The sequence below is a fragment of the Lycium barbarum genome, chromosome 1, assembly GCF_019175385.1.
Source record: "Lycium barbarum isolate Lr01 chromosome 1, ASM1917538v2, whole genome shotgun sequence".
NCBI lineage: Eukaryota > Viridiplantae > Streptophyta > Magnoliopsida > Solanales > Solanaceae > Lycium > Lycium barbarum.
Genome location: NC_083337.1, coordinates 6,873,382 through 6,891,555, shown reverse-complemented (window position 1 = coordinate 6,891,555; position 18,174 = coordinate 6,873,382). Strand labels below are relative to the sequence as shown.

Below are 18,174 nucleotides of genomic sequence, written 5' to 3'. Positions count from 1 at the left end.
GGAGGGATTTTTCCCTCCATTCCTACTCACCTTACAACTAAAACGACGATGAAACCTGGGGATATCGGGTTCTATAAAAGGAACCCCATCCTCAGTGTTGAAGGGTTTTTTTTTGGGATCTAGGTTGAACATCCTAAAATTTCGATTAAAAGCTTTAAAGACTTAGTCTTATTTTAATTAAAAATCCAGTAGAATATATACCGAGTCTAGTTTGATTTCCAGTTTTAATTTCTCTTATTTTTGTTGTGTTTGAGTGTATTGAGGGTCTTGGAAGGAATTTAAATTCCATTCTCGGTGAGGGTTTCATTCGAAAGATCCGAGCGTCGTTGGCATTCGAGCATAGATCCGAGACCCCCCGCACCCTGTTCACTACACACGAGGAAGGTCAGTAACCCTCTATTATTTTTTATCTTATTGCATTATACCTTCCCTTGTGTGTTTTAGTGCTTTATCTGCTTAATTTGGTTTTGCTATATCTATTTTCTGTTGCCTGTCTAGTTTAGTTATCATGGTTTAGGGTAATGTTTATCTTCTGTTTAGTTTAGTTATCTTGTTTAGTATAGTTTAGTTTAGTTGTCTGTGTTTAGTGTGGTATTTATGCCCTGTTTAGCTTGGTTATCATGTTTAATTTGTTTAGTTTAGTTATCATGTTAGTGTAGTATTAACTTCTTATTTCTTTGTTGGCTGGGTTATTATCATATTAGATATAGTATGGCTGTCCCGTGTTTTTTTTTTTTGGTGTTTGGCTCAACAGTTCCCATGTTTAGGGTGGCATTAACTTCTTATCTCTTTGTTTCATTTGGTCCTTGTCATGTTTAGCATAATGCTTGCTTCCCAGTTGCTTGTTCAGATTCCTCTTGATTAAGTTTGGATCCCGTTACTCGATTAGTAGAGTTCTGTGTGCCTAATACCATGTCTAAATTGTTTGATTTCATTTGGCTTAATGCAGCTTATCCTACACCATGTTTAGCTTCTTAGTTTGTATAGCTGATTACCATGCTAGTTTAGTGTCTTGTTTTTGTGGACTCTCTGTGATCATGTAGATAGGAATGTGATGAGGAGATTGTGTCCTGCTCTTGGTCTGGGACTGATTTAAAGAGACTAACTTGGTTCTAGTTTAAATTTCCTGAGATAGGAATGACAATATTGTGCAGAATATTTATGGAAAAGAGACTTTGTTTGCTAGTTTTTACTTATGTGCATGCCATTCTTTAGCTTGGTTCAGTTCATAATGGTTGGATTCATTCCAGGCCTATTTTAGTTTTCTATTGTTAAGTATCAGCTTTAAGGTCCAGCATATCCTTTTCTAAAAACAATTGGTATTGAAACAATAGTTGATTGTGATTTTGTCCATATTAAAGTTTCAAACAATTCTTCCTTTTCCAAATAATCAGTCACTTAAAATGAGTGTACTTTTTCTTAACTGGAACATTGTTTGTTTTATTTTCCTTCCACTTGTTTGCTTTTCTTTGAGTCAATAAGGGTCTGTCCTGATTATGTGTGTACCAACTAAGTATAATATTCAGTATTAACAAGAGTCCATCTTAGTGAGTGACTATAATGAATTGGCTCTGTTGTTTATATACCCTTCGTCTCCCTCATTTGTTTTGACTGGAATGATTCAAACAGTCAGCTGCTATTCATTGAAGATGTTGTTGAGTCCAAATGGTTTTCCTTGCTTAAACTCATCATGGTGGTTGCTTGTTCTGTGTTGTCCCCTATTTTAGCTTTGTAAGAATAATCATAGACACCATATATGAACAACTATAGCCTGCCTCAGATCAGTACCTGTTTTGTATGCTGCCAGTGTGCCCTATTTGATTCTGTGTCTGCACGAATATGCCAATATGTTTGATTAGAATTTGCATGAATTCCAAATGTTGCAAGTATACTTCGGTTGAGTCCAGTGTATGTCTGAATACTGTGAATACAATCAGCTTAAGTCCTGTTATATTGTATACTGCAACATGTTTTTTTACTTGGTCCTGTGTGTGCCCAAAAAATTACAAGTATGCCTTGCCTGGGTTATATCTATGCTGAATATTTCACTGAAATGTATTATTGTCTGAGTCCTGTATGTTATTGTGTGAGCATATATGCCTTATTGAGTCGTATATATGTACGTATATGACCAGTATACCTTAGTTAATACATTTATGGGGAGATTAGTTGGTCATTGTAGATTAAGCTTGAACCCTCCCCGGTGTTAGCCATGCCTGGGATTCCTGGAAATCCCTAGGAACTTGTGCAACATCGGGAAGATGGGGGCAAAAGCTTTCCAATATTAACCTTCTAAGTATCCTTATGAATGTGTATATACGAGGTATACTCAAATATACATAATGTATACATAAGTCACTTGTTTGTCTTGAATATCAAAAATGCGTTGTTATGTTGGTTATCTTTTCATAAAATCTTATATATTATGAAATTATGTCGTCGCTCTAATTTTTTTTTCTTTTCTTCTTTTGCATGACATCCGGAGTTACAAGGAGTCTCAAATAAGACTCGATGGCGCCGCTAGACCAAAACAGCATCTCTCCTTCACTTTGTGTCCTTAGTTCCTTCGAAACCCACCCGAATAGAAATAATGAGGGTCGAGATGAAATCTTGAACTCATGTTGGATTCTTATTCGATTTTCTCCCTCTCCTGAAAGCAATCCGACGAGATTGGCTGCTGCATTTCAACATATCTACGCTTACTTAGTTATTTGTATTCTTGTGTGATTGTTTATTTGATATATTTTAGTTTAATGGCCTTGAACATCTAACTTTAGAGGGGTAGTTGGGATATTATTTTAGTGAAATCTTGAGGAGTAATTATCTTTTTATTTTAAAACGTTAATTGAGTTCAGTTTGAGGCTACAGTAAAGTTTTTTTTTTTTTTAAGTACGTAAATCCAGATTTTGTTTAAAACGTCCTTTGAAAATCTATGCAATTTTCGCTCCTTGATTCACATTGAAGCTTATTTTTTTAGAACTTTCAAATCTGCATTAAAAGTGACCTTTCGATATGTTGAGCCCTTTTTTCTAAAGTGGGAAGCAATGATTTTGAATATATATATATATATATATATATATATATATATATATATATATATATATATATATATATATTTTAAAGTTTAACTCTCTTGATTTTCAAGTAAAGCTAAGCTTATGCGATTAAAATTCTTGTTCCAAAAAACCCAAATGTTCCTTTACGTACATCACTTGTCTAGTCTTTCAACTTATTAATTATTTGTCTCCAATATCTTTCAAAATATTATTTCAGATTTTCACATATTGTTAATTAACCTAAGTTTGGTCGGTAACCGTAATTAACAGATTCTAAAGGATGCCTAACCCCTTCCCTTTAGGATAATCAAGAACCCTTACCTAGAATCACATTGATTAACCAGACCATTAACGGAGGTTTAATTTAACTTTACCTTAGTTAATAATTAGGTGTCCTAATTCACCGTTAAAATGATTAGGTGGTGACTCCTTAAGTTTAAATAATTTGGGAATCACCAGTATGTTGTACTCCGATTTGACCCGTTTAAAATGGGGTATAACATAGACGTATGCAGTTCAATTTTAATTCTCCTACACAAATTTATTTCCTCCGTGCACTTTTGACTTTTCACGTTCTTTAAGAATTGATAAATCCCACGTGGATATATGTCATATTACTGAATATTTATTCTCTTCACATGTATACACGCATGCACTTCAATTTTAATTCTCCGACACATATTTATTTCCTTCGTGCACTTTTACTTGTTCACTTTTGACTTTTCACGTTCTTGCTGAATATTTATTTTCTTCTCATGCATACATGTATGCACTTCAATTTTGATTCCCCGACACATATTTATTTTCTCCGTACACTTTTACTTGTTCACTTTTGACTTTTCACGTTATTTAAGAATTAATAAATGAAGTACTCCCTCTGTCCCATATTACTTGGTCACATTACTTGACTTTTCACGTTCTTTAAGAATTAATAAATGAAGTACTCTCATCGTCCCATATTACTTGGCCACATTATTATACTTGATTTTCACGTTCTTTAAGAATTAATAAATGAAGTACTCCTTTCGTCCCATATTACTTGGTCATATGTCTATTCTTCTATTCTATGTTTTTCTTCTTCTTATATATAAAATAAACGCCCAAAGTGGACGAAGACAACAACAATAAGTTATACAAAAAGCAACTGAAATTGTACTCTAAGCAGGGACTAATATGTGTACATTTCAGAAGTTGAACATTAATTTTACCTCTTGTGTGTTTACATTTTAAGTCTCCACAAGTCCGCAGTATCTTAATTATCCTTTTATTTCCTTCATTTGGCATGTACTCTCTCTATCTCAATTTAAGTGTCTACGTTTGACTAGACATGGAGTTTAAGAAATAAAGATAGACTTTCAAATCTTGTGGTTCTAAATTAAAAATGTGTATAATAGAATAAAATATCTTTTGAATCTTGTGATTATAAACTTGACATATAGGATATTAGAATTGTCAACTTACTAAATACAAAAAGAGGCGGACATAACCAAAACAAGACAATTTTTTTTTTTAACAACAAACTCCCCAGTGGACGAACACAGCAACAATAAGTGTACAAAAAGCAACTGAAATTGTACTCTAAGCTAGGACTAACATATGTACATTTCAGAAGTTTAACATTAATACTACCTCTTGTGTGTTTACTTTTTATGTCCCTACGTGTCCGCGATGTCTTAATTGTCCTTTCATTTCCTTCATTTGGCATATACTCCATCTGTCTCAATTTAAGTGTCTACGTTTGACTATACACGGAGTTTAAGAAATGAAGATAGACTATCTTGTGGTTCTAAATAAAAAATGTGCATAATATAATAAAATATCCTTTGAATCTTGTGATTATAAATTTGACATGTGGGATATTTGACTTGTCAACTTACTAAATATAAAAAAAGACAGACATAACCAAAATAAGATAAATTTTAACAACAATTGAGAAATTAAGGGGAAAAGAAAAAATTATGGAGGCTCACTAAGAAGAATCGCGGTATCCTTTGCAAAATATACAAACCATAAAGACTAATTAAATTGAGTAACCAAATTAATTATGTCGGGCTCCATGTATCGCACGGGCATAGCTTACTAGTATGATGCTTATTTTTTAAAGATTTTGCTAACAAATATCACATGATAATTTTTAAGAATTTTTTCGATTAGTTTAATTAAATCGTAATTGTATATTAATTTATAACTTACTTAATACCTTTTGAAAATTATTACTTTTTATATTTTAATTTGTTTGTCTTACTTTCTTTTTTAACCTGTTTTGAAAAGATATCTCTTTCCTAATTTAGCAACTTCTTAATTTCAACATCTCATATGACCTTCTTTTTATTTTAATATAACATGTTTAATACCATAAGATTAAAATGCATTTTAGTACATTATGTATAATTTTAGTTTAAGATCACAAAATTTAAACTTTTTAAATTAAACGTTTGTACCAAGTCAAACTAAGATTAGCAAGTGAAAAGGATATCACATCATAATTTGTATTCCATTTGCGATCATTGAGGTAATAAGCGCCGAATATGTTTTTGCATAAAAAATAATATTAATATTAAAAACTAATAAATATGATACTAAGTTCGACTTTCCTCCAATACATAATTTTGCATGATATAGGAAATTGAGTTGGTTTATAGTTGATGAGCTATGTAGTTCATATCTAACAACATTAACTTACTTGTTCAAACTATATGCGCACAAATCATAAAAATGTCACATATTCCAAATTTATAATCTTCGCCGAGTTATAATTATTTACATGCTGTAATCATTTTAGTTTGTACAATATCGAATCACGTGTATGACTCTTCATTAGTTGCCAATTCCCTTTCAAACTTGCTTCTTCATAGAAATATCATTTTTTAAAGATTATCCAATTGTGTGAATAAAATACTTTGATTCTTTTGAGAACTTATCGACAATACGTGATTAACGTGCTACTGCCACAAATTAATTATGCAATAGAAAAATGTGAAAATTATACCATAACCGAATTTAAGACTTTTAAATTTTGAGTTTGGGTTCGGGCTAAGCACGAGCCTGGTTGAACTAGTATAGCTAAAAATTCATTTTCTTTCGTGTATATATCTCAACATTTAACTCAATACGCTCTTACCATTGATGAAATAAGAATTTATATAAGGGAATTTAAAAAAAATACTAAAGGTCACGTATGGAACTTGAGCACGTGACTTGGTAATCTTTTTATCGCCTTTGCCTTCACTAGAATTTTCCATTATGTCAAGAAGATTAAATAGCTTATTTCGTAGTTTATATATAACTAAAAAAAAAAACCGTTCTCTTCCTAGTTGTGCATTTTGGATTTTCCACAAAGAAGATTCAATCGAATCCCCTTTCCTCAACTTTGCTCCGCCCGTGGCATTATTATACATCTCTAATTAGCAAAAAATTGATCAAAATACTATCTAATGTGCTAACATTATTATCAATATTTAATAAATATAATTTCAATAATGTTTTGCACTCAAAAATATTTTTTAGAAGAACAATTAGCTTTTTTTAAAAAGAAATAATTTGTCGTACAAAAAGCACCTAAAAGCTCCTTTCGTGTAGTGCAGTTTTTTTCGTTCTCTATATACTTTGGCTTATCAAATCACAAATTAGCTCCTTGTTTCTCCTTTTATATTGCTTCGGTATAATTAGTTTAACATTATTGAGCACTTGTATACATGCAGAGTTTACTGAATATTGTTATAGTCATGACATAAATGCATTCTTTTCTGACATTTTTCTTTTAAGAGAGATGAAAAGATTTGTTTGTTGTCTATATGGCGTGCTACAAATGAAGGGGAAAAAACGAAATCAAGCAGAAAGTAGATTTTGTAAAATGTCCCTTATCGGCTAAACAAAGGAAAACAAGTGTCCAGATGAATATAAACTAATAGGAAGGAGCAACTAGAGACATACTTACCTGGACGGGGTCAATGGGTGATCAATAAGGCCCACGGCCTAGGTTGGTGACCTCCTTTGCACTTCGGAGGGGTGCCTGCCTAAGGTCGGCCCAAGTGGTTGAGCCTATGTCATAATTTGTGACCTGCGTTCGCGCGGCCCCTACCAATTCTTAAACAAAGTTTTATTGTTGTTGGACTTCGTTTCTGAAATCTGGATTTATTATTGAACTTGGGGTTATATTTAATACCGGGCATGTTTTTATTGGTTTATATAGAATTGGTACAATCATTAAGCGTCTGTTTTTTGCCTCACCATGAAAACGCTCACCACTGATCAACATTTGTGCTGTTTGTTCAATGGCCACTCCCTTAAATGGCAGTCCTATGAACAGGGAACATATAGACAAATGTTTCGATAGAAATTTCTTGAAGTCTTAGAAAAGAATCCATGGCTACACTCGTTTTTTTTCCGACTTCTAAGTTCCTCTCCGTCTCCCTTTGCCAAATAGAGACTTCAAGAAGCTTCTATTTATAGGCCTTGGAGGCGCTTAACTCTTTCTTATTATTCGAAATAATTGTTGTCTTAGTTTCAAAACATGTTTCAACCCCGGCTTTTCATGAATATGGAACCCCATCCACTAGATTTTAGTGTGCTGAATAATTATCTTCGTACTCCAATCCGTACGAAAGGCCCCCTTTCTTTTGGCGGGTATCGCCACGTGGCTTAATCCCGGATCACTCCTTAAGGAATAGGACACAATAATATAGCGCACATCAGAGAAGAGAGTACCCCCTTTATTATAAGACAGGCCCACCACTGATCAACATTTGTGCTGTTTGTTCAATGGCCACTCCCTTAAATGGCAGTCCTATGAACAGGGAACATATAGACAAATGTTTGTTCAATGGCCACTCCCTTAAATGGCAGTCCTATGAACAGGGAACATATAGAAGGTCTTACGGATTCACGTAAACACTATCGTATTTACCTAGATTATGTATATATTAAGAAATACATTAAATATTTGAGTGTGAACCCAGTTATTATTATAGTAGTATTAACTTAAGGTCATTGTAAGAGTCCATAAATTTTAAATTATGAATCCGTCTCTGCCTATCATGAAGAGTTGCCTTAATGGTTCTAGCTGCAATTCAATTATTTTATACCAAACCCAACCTTCATCGTACATTCTTCTATTTATCTGTTTCCGCGAAAAAAAAATGGTACCGGGTGATCTCTATTTTTGTTTCGTAGGATTTGTTGTTCAGCTAGTTCACTAAAATTTTGGCCCGTGCAGCAGAAAGAAGCAGGTTTCATTTGAAAGTAAAGGTTCATCTGGCAAAATATGCATCAAATTACCAACTTACTACTGACTCATTTGAATGGTGTGAAACCTGTCAAGAGTGTGTTGAAATCAAAGTACTACTCACAAAGATTACAATAATATTCCAACATATCTAAATCTCAGTTTGCCTTTTTTTCCCATGAGAGAAACATACACAAAAATCAAATGTTTAGTCCGAGGTAAACATTTCAAATGTTACTTACAGATGAGACTAGGATTTGAAGTTTCTCGGTCTTGAACTTGCCGTAATCCATAAATCATATTCACAATTAAATATTTATACTATACATATGTAATGAATTTCCCACTACAAATATTTATACTATCCGTTCGATTACTACTATTCAATATACTCATTCTGAAACATCCTATGCGGCATTACATCAATCAGCTTGTGAGAATATATTTCTTCACATCACCAAGAAGCTCAGGTGAAATCAATTTTTAAGTTAATCAAACGAGAAAGTATACTGGACCAGATTAAGTAGTTTCTATTTGAAAAATTATGTCACTTTCCGATCATATAGATATTGAAGGACTGGTGAAGAAACAGAAAAGAAGAAGAAAGCAATATTTTGAAAGGGTGAGGTGAGTACCACATTGATAAATAATGAGTAAATCCAAACTTTGTGCAATATAAAAGGGAAGCACAGATGAGCTGAAAAACTCACGCAGCCACGCAGTGAGCACAAAGCGAACTATTCTTTCGCCTTTTACTAAAGAATACCGTGTGCGCTCTGCAATTAGTGGCATGTGCCTATTTTTGGAGGGGTTATCTATTTTGAGTACCCCCAACAAATCTAGTTTCAACCTTTATATGTTTGTGCCTTTATAGTAGTGTTCTTTGTGATCTGTTTAATATACAGTAGAATCTTTTCTGCATGGATGAAAGAGAACGGAATGGCATGGAACATTGATATGGAGGAGCCAAATTCTAGCGTGTAGCAAGAAAAGAGTCACCATTGAGGACAAAATGGTTGAAACTAAGTCAATGTTACAACTTTACAAGGTTTAAACTTGACACTTCGTAATACAAGCACCAATAAATCACTAAATGTGAGGTAAATGATATTTCATCAAATATAAATATTTATCACCAAATATCAAAATGATTTCTTTCACCATTAGGCATTCGTATCTATAGGCTCGACTAATGCAGATCACACTGCATAGGACCCACTAAAAAGGAAAGTGCTCTCTACGAACAGCTTCTCCGTAAGTTATTAAATCATAAGTAACAACCATCCAAACAGGTTGTTAAGAGTTATTTATCTACAGGGCAGTGATGTCAGCTACTAATCTATGGTTTAGTTTGTTCCTTTTTGTTGTGTCAATTATGAATAAGTTTGCACCCAAAGGGTTCAAAGTTCAAAGGAAACAAAATATTAGGTGATTTCTTTGTATCTGTTTAAGCTTTGATGGACAGAGTTATCTAGTACCTGTGCTGGTGAAAGGTAGCAAGGTACCCGTAAATTTAATCAAGGCACGTGCAAACTGCAAACGACCCGTACGCCACAGTCATTAAAAATATTATGAATAAGTTTTAAACGCAAAATATCAGATTACCTAGTAGGATTGCTCATTATAAGTTCAGCAACTTTGAAGATAATCATACTTACTCCACGTTTTTAGCATTATTGTAAACATCAGGCACTATATAGACACTTGACAAGTTGACATTGTCACTGAAACTGGATTAAATATTCCCAAGGCTAAGGGATTTTTTTAAGAGAGCTGAAAAGATCTGTTTATTGTACATGTGGTGCCATAAAATGAAAATAAAATAAAAAATGAAGGGAAAAGTATCCCTCATCGTTTGACGCAAAGTGAAAGAAGGACCTGGATTGATATAAAATAATAAGGAGGAGCAACAAGGGACATACTTACCTGGACGGGGTCAATGGGCGATCAACAAGGCCCATAGCGTAGGTTAGTGACCTCCATTGCACTTTGGAGGGGTGCTTGCCTAAGGTCGGCCCAAGTAGTCGAGCCTATGTCATAATTTGTGGCAGCAGGGCCTGCGTTCGCGCGGCCCCTACTCAATTCTTAAACAAAATTTTCTTGTTTTACTTATACTTGTTGTCTGAAATTATGATTGGTCAACAAACTTGGGAATCAATTTGAAGCTAACATATATTTTTTGCCTGATTGGTTCACTCAAATAAACTGTTATTTGACCATGAAAACCATTACTGAATTGAACGAACATAATTGTGTCATTCACCATTACTGGCCAAAAGAATGACTAACTTTGAGAAATCAGGCTGTGGTTAATTGAAGCCATATGAAGGCAGAGACAGATAGTGGTTTTAAAAATACACACTATTTGTTTCAATCTGTCATCAAAGAACACCCTCGAGTGGTCATTAACATTGAGAAGCTTTCCTACTCAAAGTCCACATTCTTTAGCAAGTGGCTCAGTTTTGTTAAAGCTTTCTCATGCCATTCAAAAGCCTAAAGATGGAGTTCTTCTTAGGGAGTGATAAAACCGCATCACTCCACTTTATTTGAGTATCAGGATCTTAGCTCCCAGGGATGGGGCTAGGATTTTAAATTTATGGGTACTGAACTTGTCATTAAACCCATATTCGTATTCACAAGTAGTTACATATATTTAATAAATTTCCTAATACAAAAACGGGGCTTAGCAAAAGCTATTGGATTTGTCCGAGCCCGTACCTAATAATGTGTAGGTCTGCCCCTGCTCAAGCGTAAGGCTCTTCAAACTACTCAAAGCCATCATAAGGCCAATTGAAGTAACCATAAACGATGCAATTTAAACAAACGACAATTGCTTTCCTTTCTGCTTCTGCCAATTGGGTCCTCCATTATACACTTAAAAACCAAACCTAAATGAATCAGGGGCTCAAGCGATTAATCGGAAACTCACTAAAAAATACATTGGATATATAATGTTAAAGTTATTGTTTATATATACAGAGTAAACGTTGAAACCCTTTGGCTTCTTCTTTGTATTTTGAATTTCCTTAGTGAAAATCCTGAGTTCACCACTAATCGGAATTCAACAACTATTCAATGATATTCAGTCAAAAACATCCTATGCGACATTTCATCAATCAGTTGTGAGCAAATATTTCATCAAAATCACCGAGAAACTCTTTAAATTAATCAAACAAAAGTATACATGACCATCTTAAGTCATTTCTATTTTGAAAACATGTTAGATTTTCTACCATATAGATATAGAAGGACTGGTGAAGAAGCAGAAAAAAGAAGAAGAGAGCAATATTTTAAAGGAGTGAGGTGAGTTCCACGTCGGTAACAATGAGTAAATACAAACTTTTTAGTATTATAAAAGGGAAACACAAGTGAGTAGTAGAACTCACGCAGCCACGCAGTGAGCTCAAAGCGAATTATTCTTTCGCCTTTTACTAAAGAATACCGTCTGCGCGCTGCAAGTAATGGCATATTCCTATTTTTTGGAGGGGTTCTCATTTTTGAGTACCCCCAACAATTCTAGTTACAACTTTTTTTATTGGTTATTTATTTATTCTAATCTAATGTAATATGAGCAAAATTCAACCAGTCGTTTCTCGTGCAAAATCCCCTGTCCATTTCTGGTATTATTCTATGACCTGTCAATACTCCACTTTCTTAGAGTATCAAAATTTTAGCTCAAGGTCTGAGACAGGGACTAGGATTTTAAGTTTATGGTGTCTGAACTTGCCATTAATCCATAGCTTGTATTTACAATTAAATATTTATACTATACATATTTAATGAATTTCTTAATACAAGTACAGGCCTTAAGCAGAAGTTACTGGTTTCATCTAAACCCATACCAAATATTGTAGTCCCGCCCCTGCTTGAGGTATAAGGCTTTTTACACTACTCAATGCCATTTGTAAGGCCAACTTGAAGTAAACATAAAAAATGCAATTTAACAACCAGTAACTAATTTATTTTCTGCTTCTGCCAATGTGTCCTTCACTATACACTTAAAAAACCAAACCTGTATGGGAATTCAGCTATAAACATACTCCGTCCAAAACATCCTATGCAACATTCCATCGATCAACTTATGAGCATATATTTCTTCCGACTCACCAAGAAACCAAGGCTAAATCAAACGAGAAAGTATACAGGACAACTCAAGTCGTTTCAATTTGAAAAATATGTTTGATTTTTCATGTAGATATTGAAGGACATACTAGTGAAGAAGGGGAAGAAGTAGAGAGCAATATTTTAAAGGAGAGTGAGTACCACATCAATAAACAATGAGTAAATACACACTCTGTCACAATTTAAAAGGAGTACTCAAGTAAGCTGAAGAACTCACGCAGCCATGCAGTGAGCACAAAGCGAACTATTCTTTCGCCTTTTACTAAAGAATACCGTGTGTGCGCTGCAATTAGTGGCATACGCCTATTTTTGGAGGGGTTCTCTTCTTTAGAGTACCCCCAACAATTCGAGTCTCAATGTTTTTTATTGTTTTTTTGAATGAAAGTTTCAACAAAACTTATGCTGTGAAACAAACAGTAATTAAAAACATGGCAGTATTTCTACCAGCCATTTTTACGTGCCAGAAGGAGAAACTTTTGCCTCATTGTGTGGACTTTACTATTTCCCTTCTTGTGCTTCCATATGAAGATTCATGTATTTCTACCGAGAAAATGACAAAAATGGTATCTTTGTGTTTGAGGCTAGATTCAAAATAGTCATTTAAATATGCACCGTACAGTTTCATAGACAATTAATGGTAGGAATTGCATTTTCCGGAAGACAAAAATATGTTAAATCAAAAACTGACTTCTCTGCAGCTACTACATTGTTGGTCCTTTATGTTTGTCAAAAGTTTTTCGTCATCTTATGAAACTATAACTAATGATTATCCAAACAAGTTGTTAATGTTGTTTTATATTATCACTGAGATTGGATTACATGATTTGCCCAAGAATATAGCATTTTCGTTTGAGAGGAGCTGAAAAGATCTGTTTGTTGTCTATCTGGCTTTGCTATAAATGAAGAAATAAAATAACTAAATCAAGGGCAAAATATCCCTCATCGGCTGACATAAAGTGAAACAAGGATCTTGATGAATATAAAAGGATAGGAAGGAGCAACAAGAAACATACTTACCTGGACGGGGTCTATGGGCGATCAGTAAGACCCATGGCCTAGGTTGGTGACCTCCATTGCACTTTGGAGGGATGCCCGCCTAAGGTTGGCCCAAGTGGCTGAGCCTACGTCATAATTTTTTCTTGGTTTTGGTTAATTGGTGTTTGAAATCTGGATTTGTTGTTACACTTTGGATTCAGTTTAGCACTATGTTGTTTGGACTGGAAGTTTGACCAGTTTCAGATATCTGGATGTGGCTCCACCACTATTTAAACATTTTGTCTTGTTCAATGGTCACTCCTTTAAATTACAGCCATATGAGGCAGATCCCTTTACTTTTACTTGATAATGCAACGATGTTAATACACAATAATAGCTAAACTCACAGTATTTCTTAAGATATGACTATATAAGATCTGAATAGATATTATTGGGTTCACGTGAATCCATAAATTACACTGTAGATCTGCCTCCGTATGTATGAAGGGTGGCCTTTTGATGACTCTGCCAGCAAGTGGATTGGTTTCACAAATGATTATCAATTAGACTCTCTCTTAATGGGGAGGTTAGATGAAATAGAGAAGGAAATCAATAGACTGCACAAGGAAAAATATATAACTTTAATCTGGCTGAAGCCTAGAAGGTTATTCCAAGAACCTAACATTCGTCGTACATTTTATCTGCTTTCAACGTGAAAATTGGTACTCGGTGATCTCTATGTTTGTGTTGTTGGATTTATTTCTTTAGCTTGTTTACTAGTAGAATTTTGGCCCTCGCAGCAGTAGGTAGGGTTGTACATGAACGGGTTGGTTCAGATTTTTTAAATACCAAATTAAACTAGTTGTGTCGGATTTAAAATCTATAAACCAAACCACACCAATATAAGTCGGGTTTTTCAACCTCGGGTTTTTCGGTTTTCTTGGAGTTTTTGGGTTTTTTTCCGAAAAAGTCTTCATATAAAATACAATACAACTTTTACTTCAAAGATTTCTCTAGTAAGATACAACTATATAATTAAGGTGTTTCTTAAGAAAATAACACAAAAAATGTGAGATGAGTGATGATACTGTGAGAAAATATTCAACAAAAAGGATAATGAAATAGCATAAAATAAATATTGCTAATTAATTAGTCATAATGAAAATGATCATAATCTAAAAATACCAAGTTATGCTAAAATAAGTACTGCTTACAAGTAATGACAAAAATTAAATAAAATTAAGTTAGGTATTTTCACTATTTAAACCAACACAAAACTAAAGAATAGATTCCAACATTATTGTCATTCTTAGAGATAAAATTGAATTTCTTTTGTTAGCATTGGTATCGATTTGATTTTGGTTCGGCTTATTTGAGTTGCTATCATGGGTATTGATTTGATTTTGGTTTGACTTATTTGAGTTGCTAACATCTATGGGCTATAGAACTTACTGGACCACTCAAAATTCTAAGTCCAAACTTGAAATAATATGTTAAAAGGCAAAAAATATGAAAAAATTTAAGAAATATTTATAAATTCGCATTACAAATAAATATTTTTACGTATAAATTATTTTAAAATATTATATATGTATTGTCGGTTAGTTTGGTTTGATTTTATTTTTTTTAGTATAAATCAAACCAAACAAATTATAGTCGGGTTTTTTTCAATACCAAAGTAAGTCAAACCAAACAACTAGTCGGGTTTTTTTTCTCGATTTGACTCAGATTATCGATCTGATGCGGTTTGTCGGTTTTCTTCGTACAACCCTAACAAGAGGAAGCAATTGTCATTTGAAATTGAAAGTAAAGGCTCATCTGGCAATATATGCATCAAATGACCATCTCACTACATTTGAATAGTGTCAAATCTGTCAAGAGTGTGCTGGAATCAAAGTACTACTCACAAGCTTACAATGTATTCCAACATATCTAAATCTCACTTGCTTTTTATTTTTTATTTTTTTTTATTTACACCATAAGAAAACATAAACAAATGTAATATCACGCATCCTCGTCACAAAGCATAATTTGGTCCAAGGTGTAAACATTTCTAATGTTACTTGCAGATAAATTCCTCCACATCGTAACTATAAATGGGCCAAATAAGTGGCCACATATAATAACAAATGATCTACGCAAGGAAAAGGAGTGAAGCGAGTACCACATCCATAAGTAACAAGTAAATACAAGCTTTGTCACAAAATAAAATGGACACACAAGTTAGATGCAGAACTCACGCAGCCATGTAGTGAGCACAAAGCGAACTATTCTTTCGCCTTTTTCTGAAGAATGCCGTGTGCATGCAATTAGTGGCGTACGCCTTTTTCTGAAGAATGCCGTGTGCATGCAATTAGTGGCATACGCCAATTTTTGGAGGGGTTCTCTTCTTTGAGTACCTCCAATTCTTTGAGTATCCCCAACAATTCTAATTTCAACATTGTTTACATTTGTCTTTTAGTGATGTTTCTTGTATTCTCATATGATCAAAATTCAAGTTGCGAAACAAAAAGTATTAAAAACATGGCAGAGATAATTTCTACCAGTCATTTTATTGTACAAAAAGGCAAAACTTTTGCCTCTTATAGTGCAAACTTTCCTCCTCCATTTTTGTGCTTCCAAACAAACTTTCATGTATTTCTACGGAGAAAATGATAAATAGTCACTTATGTTTTATGTATATCATTATATATAGTAGGTGTTGAATCTTTTTACTTTTTTCACGTGCTTACTTCTTTATATTACTATTAATCTTTTTAGTGAAAATTTTGTTTGCCACCGAAGTGTCAGCTGACTTATGGTTTAGATTGTCATTTTTCTTGTGTTAATTATGAAAAAGTTCAAAAAGCAAAATAACCCAGTAGGAGTGGACATTATAAGTTCAGTATTTTTGGCTCAGAGCCTGTTTGGATGGGCTTATTTTAAGCAGCTTATAAGCTGAAAACAGCTTATAAGCTGCTTTAGATAAGCTAAGTCAAACGGGCTCAATTATTTTTTTGAGCTTATTTTAAGCTGACCAGCCAAACACTCAAAAAAGCTGAAAACAGCTTATAAGCAGTTTATAAGCCAATCCAAACGGGCTCTTAGAGCCTTTTTGGATGGGCTTAAAAAAACAGCTTATAAACTACTTTTTTTAAGCTAAGCCAAACGGGCCAACTTATTTTTTTGGGCTTATTTTAAGCACAAAATGGCTTATAAGATGGCCAGCCAAACACTCAAAAAAGCTGAAAATAGTTTCAGCAACTTATAAGCTAAGCCAAACGGGCTCTTAATAATACGTTTCTTTTTGGCATTATTGTTAACATCAGGTTCTACACAACACCTTTAATCCCCGTGGAACTATAGATACTTGACTTTGTCACTAAAATGGGATGACATAATTTGCTCATACTAGGATTCAGAAGAAATTTTATGCTAAATATTCCTAAGGCTATGACTTTTTTTAAAGAGAGCTGAAAAGATCTGTTGGTGAGAGATAGCAGGGTGCCTCGTAGAATTAGTCGAAGTGTACCCAAACTTTGGAGGGGTGCCCGCCTAGGTTGGTGACCTTCATTGCACTTTGGAGGGGTGTCCGCCTAAGGTCAGCCCAGGTGGTCGTGGCAGCGGGGGCCTGCGCTTGCGTGGCGCCTGTTGGGAATAAAATAGACCCGCAAAAATAATATTCACGGTATTAGTGATAAACGCGGAACACTAAGTTATGGTTAAGTCAGCAAGAATAAAATTAAGCAATAATGGCACCGGAATTTTATGTGGAAACCCTTCTGAATAAGGGAAAAACCACGGCCAAGAGGAGCAACTGATATCACAATAGCAAAGAATTTTACACCGTGTAGTAATGAGTACAAATACTCCTACGACTACTACACCCTCAAAAGAAATAACACTCTTTTGATTTTCCCACCTCACTACAATATCACTCACACTCTATTTTTCTTCACAGACTATTTTCTTACACAGTCTATGGTATACCTCACTTTGCTCTCACTCAGATGTATTGTCTGAGATTTTTGGTGTGTCTTTAAACTGAAAGTGTAACACCCGGTACCTTTAACCTAAGCTTTGACCATGATCCTAGACTTAGAAAATCAGATAAAGAATGTGGGAATTGGAATTTCCCTGTTTAGTTGTAAGATGGGGAATGATAAAATGGAATGAAATTTTATCCAAAGATGAATGGCACTTTGATGCCATAACTCAATCAAAAGCTGAACCTGAGAGTTCCGCTATTCAACAGGTTATTCAATACCCGGATGGATCTATTGACCTAAAGTTCCTTAGATCTACATTGGTTAATGAATCATCTTCTGGCAGTCGAATGTCGTATTCATGGCCTTCGTCAAGTCAAAGAAAGTCTTACTCAAGACATTCTTCTTTTAAACCCCCAGAGGAAGTAGGTGAAAACCATGAACCTTTCATGAATGAAATTAATAGAAAACTTAAAGGAGTAGATTTTACAAAAACTATCCCTAAAGTTTATTATCATTCACAACAATCTGAGATAAACACTGGAAGCCCAACTGCTAGTGATATGGATCTACAACAAGAAGAGCCAAAAGATTCACTAGATATGCTTAGAACTAATGATTTCAAACCAGATCTTTTAGCCTTAGACAAAGAAATGAAAAGTCCAAGGAACAAAAAGAAATTAGATTGGTACATGGATACCTACAGCTTTGAAGCTAGAATAGATTTTAAAGCTAATTGGATTAGTGACATGACAAGATGTAAGAGTAATATAAGATTCTTCAAATGGTTCGAATTAACAGGGCAAATTCCAAATCAAAAGGAATCTTTGTC

The 18,174-nt window shown here is 34.1% G+C and overlaps 6 non-coding genes and 1 pseudogene across 6 annotated transcripts; all 7 read left to right on the top strand.

Annotated features, from left to right (window-relative positions):
• Positions 1-6,985: 6,985 nt before the first annotated feature.
• Positions 6,986-7,132, top strand: LOC132618343 (U1 spliceosomal RNA; annotated as a pseudogene).
• A 1,860-nt stretch (positions 7,133-8,992) lies between these two features.
• LOC132618477 (U5 spliceosomal RNA) lies at positions 8,993-9,109 on the top strand. Its single transcript, XR_009574139.1, has one exon. It is a non-coding gene; the product is annotated as a U5 spliceosomal RNA (small nuclear RNA).
• Positions 9,110-10,198: 1,089 nt separating this feature from the next.
• LOC132618328 (U1 spliceosomal RNA) lies at positions 10,199-10,358 on the top strand. Its single transcript, XR_009574058.1, has one exon. It is a non-coding gene; the product is annotated as a U1 spliceosomal RNA (small nuclear RNA).
• A 1,309-nt stretch (positions 10,359-11,667) lies between these two features.
• Positions 11,668-11,786, top strand: LOC132618483 (U5 spliceosomal RNA). Its single transcript, XR_009574145.1, has one exon. It is a non-coding gene; the product is annotated as a U5 spliceosomal RNA (small nuclear RNA).
• Positions 11,787-12,621: 835 nt separating this feature from the next.
• LOC132618471 (U5 spliceosomal RNA) lies at positions 12,622-12,739 on the top strand. The gene has a single exon (XR_009574138.1). It is a non-coding gene; the product is annotated as a U5 spliceosomal RNA (small nuclear RNA).
• Positions 12,740-13,411: 672 nt separating this feature from the next.
• Positions 13,412-13,569, top strand: LOC132618349 (U1 spliceosomal RNA). The gene has a single exon (XR_009574069.1). It is a non-coding gene; the product is annotated as a U1 spliceosomal RNA (small nuclear RNA).
• Positions 13,570-15,619: 2,050 nt separating this feature from the next.
• On the top strand, positions 15,620-15,732 carry LOC132618505 (U5 spliceosomal RNA). Its single transcript, XR_009574151.1, has one exon. It is a non-coding gene; the product is annotated as a U5 spliceosomal RNA (small nuclear RNA).
• The last annotated feature ends 2,442 nt before the right edge of the window (positions 15,733-18,174 follow it).